Source organism: Falco punctatus (assembly GCF_963210335.1).
Source record: "Falco punctatus genome assembly, chromosome: 6".
Lineage (NCBI taxonomy): Eukaryota > Metazoa > Chordata > Aves > Falconiformes > Falconidae > Falco > Falco punctatus.
Genome location: NC_137585.1, coordinates 68921357 through 68924971, shown reverse-complemented (window position 1 = coordinate 68924971; position 3615 = coordinate 68921357).

Sequence of the window (3615 nt, the reverse complement as noted above, 5' to 3'; positions counted from 1 at the left end):
CGTGCGCCGCGTTGGCTGCGGGCGGGGGGGTGGGGAGGGCGCGGGTGCGTGCTGGGCTTTGGGCCCAGGGAGGGGGCAGGGCAAGGGGTGGGGGGGGTGGGGTGTTGAGTGTGGTCACCGATGTGAGGGTGGTGACGTGACGCCATTGTTACCCAGCGTGAGTCGCCACCTGCCCTGCGGGGCAGCCCTGCGGTGAGGCGTGTGCCCGCGCAGCGCCGCGCTCTTGGCTTCACAGCAGCTTCCCTCAGCCCTGAGGAACCCCCTGTGCCCGGTCACGGTGGCCTCGGGGAGGGCCCACGGCAGGCGCCGCAGCTCTCTGGGTAACCCAGACAATCTCACTGCTTGTGCCAAGCGGGCAAATTCACCCAGGTATTTTCACGTGTGGTTGACAGGATTTTGTAGTCCTGTTCAGCATTTCTTTGGTACAAATGATTCTTTGAAAAATAATATTTCTGGACACCTACAAGGTCATTGCTCTAGTCCTTCTACCCTTGCATCAATTATACGCAGAAATGAGCCCCCAAATTGCCCCCCAAACAGAAGGATTTGAGCTCAGAAAGCAAGGCACTTCCACTACATCCATGCTGCAAGACGGTATACAAAGGAAGAGAGGATGTCTCTGGTAGTGAAACTCCAGTGGTACCAGTACCAGCTTAGCAAACATGAATTAAGGACAGAGAGTCTGTGGTAGTTGAAGGAATCAAGAAGTTCTAGCAGGAAAAAACTTAGAGATAAACGCTCCACTGAGCAGTTGAAATGCTCTGCTGAATAGTTGTCAGCCAGCTCGACTCTTCAGGTTTTCTCCCCAAAACCACTTGCCTAACCCAGGCATGCTGGACTAACTCATTCTGGATGCATCTGCCTGCATGACACCCATGGAAATTTGTTAGGGGGGAGCAATGAATAGTGACAGGAGCTGGGAAGGAGTGTGTGGGCACTGAGGGCCCAAGGGGGCTCCTCTGTATTGCTGCTCATCCACAATGGAAACAGGGAAACACCTTGTGTCCCATCCTGGCATGGAAGCGAATTTGTGGGCAGGCATCAGGACGCTGTGTTTTTCATATTTCTCTTCCCTCTGGCTGCTAATTGCCAATGTGCTATCCAGGCTAATCACGAAGCATCACCAAATCTCCCTACTCGCCATCTGACCGGAGTAATGATGGCTTGCCTGCTCCAGTGACTTAGTTTGCAAATCCTGAGATACCTTGCTCCTCACAAATCTCAAGCTCACCCCACAGGACTGTTCTGGTTCCTTCCCAGTCTGGATTTTACACCTGAACTAAAATGAAATGCTTCTGACTCCTATTCCGCATCAAGTCAGGGTATTGATTGTGGGACCTGCTGCTACACCAAGAAAGTCCTTTGGTAAAAACAGAGATAGTGGACAAGTAGTATTTTGTGGACACGTAGCACTTAGTCACTTTAAAAAACAAATACATTTTATCTTACCTTTCATCTAAGGGAAAACAAAGGGGATGTACTCTTAAACCCGTGCTAATGGACATCTGCTGCCTATGGTCACCTGTCGTGATGGCTCATCTGCTGTCTGAACGGAAGTTAATGATGACAACAGAAAAATAATCCTCCCTGTTGCATGAACAGGTTTCAGCGTATTGTGGTTTTATTCTTGGCAGTTCCTTGTCCCTCCTGATTTGTACTATTAGACCTGCTATCTTTCTATGAAGAACTACTTCAGCTAATGCCCATGTCTTCCTGTTAGTATTCCTGTGCTAAGATCCTCTCTCTTTCTGAAACCTCTTAAAATGATTAATTTTGACTTGACGGATGCATAAGTAATTGCTTCTTTGGCCTTTCACATTGATTTTCTGTGTTTTCATTAAGGTTAATGCTCCTCAGATTAAATCAGCTCTATTATCATTCTGTTAGTTTGATTTTGGCCTAGTAGTGTTTCCATCAGATTTTGATCATTGCGGAATCCATAACTATCACAAAGCTCCCATAATAAAACTGAATTCAGGGAAAAAGCCCATAAATCCTGCTGTTGTAAGGAACCAATTAAAAGCCAATAAGAGATTGTGTCTGCTGGGAGTACTTGTAATTGATGAAGAAGGTTGCAACCAAGCTGATGAATAGGTTTTCCAACAGATTTCAGTCAGCTCTTGCGCTACCTGAAATTATGGACAAAGCTGTGTGAGGACATGAGCTATAGCTAACAGAAAACAATCCCAACTCTAGAAGACATTAATTAGAACAACAGTGACAGCAGCAAAATAAAAGCAACTTCTCACTTTAATTATAAGGGCAAAGAAGGGATTGTTTCTCCTGGTATTTGTAGCTGAGAATTCACTGACAGCATGACATGAAGAATACATTACAGGAATATTTTCTTCAGTCCAAGAAACATCTACAGGTATTTTTCTTGTGTATGTTTTACGATTATTCATCTGCTGAGAGTGAAACATAAATCTTACACAATTGAGGCCTTTGTTTTGAATTAATCAGCTCCAGAATAGTTTCTATTTTAGGTTTGAAGCAAAATACTGAGTAAAATATTGAGTCACAAAACTTTTTATTTCTGATTCTACTATTGATCTGTTCAGTGTGTATTCTCCTCTGTGCTTTGGCTCTTCATCTGTAGGGCAATTTGGAGAAGCACTTACTTATAGAAGTAGATTGACAGGAGAATTTGTCATGTACAAGTACAATGTAATATGCTGCAACTCTGCCCATTTAGTTGTGGAATCCAACGTCCCTAAGGCTTTCTTCTGCAGAGTTCCATTCTCCTTAGCCCAACATCACAAGACGATGTAGGCTATACATATAAATTTCACTGCACAGGCATCTCTCTCACAGGTTGTACCATCCTCTTTGTGTTCAGAACTTCAGAGTACAAAGGCATGTTGATCAGCCACTCAGGACCTGGTCTTTGCCTTCATTTGGAAGGCAGGCATTCCTGCCCCCATACCTAAGAAGCTGTGCTGTTCTCTGTCTGCCATCCCTGACGGACAGCAGTAATGCTTGGACTTTGTACCATGGCTTCACTTCTTTTCCTTGAGAATGGTCTGCATGACCTTGGCTGAAGCTGGGGGCCCAGGGGAGTTTTCCATGTATCCTATTACGCTGGAACCAGAACCCCTCTTCCAGGTGCATGAACATGCCCTTTCTGCTCACCAAAGCACTGACCTAGGATCTACTCAAAAGGCCCTGGTGAGCACAGCAGAGAGAGGACAAGCAATGACAAAAATGGATGCTGCTTTTAGCTAATCTCTCTCAAAACTGGAATCCAGTGTTTCTGGAAGTGAAAGCCCTCCATGAAGGAATTCAGCAATAAAGGGCATGCACCAGTTGCTGTTGGTCGCAGAACATAGTCTCGTATTTCTTACAGACAGATGACACAGCTCTTAAGCCATGTCAGGGAGGGTGCACACGTGACTTTCACATATGCAGCACCCCAGTGAGGATGTCAGATGTGTGAGGGGACGTGTTTGAACACTTACCTCCCTGGTGTAGTGCTTGTGGGAAAGGGACTGTCCTTTTGTAGCTCAGCAGTGGCAACTGCTATCCCTTTCTGGTGTACACAGAAAATGAGAAACTCCAGATTTTAGGACTAAACCCATTGCTAATTTTAGTCATAATTTGTCCTGCTATTTAACA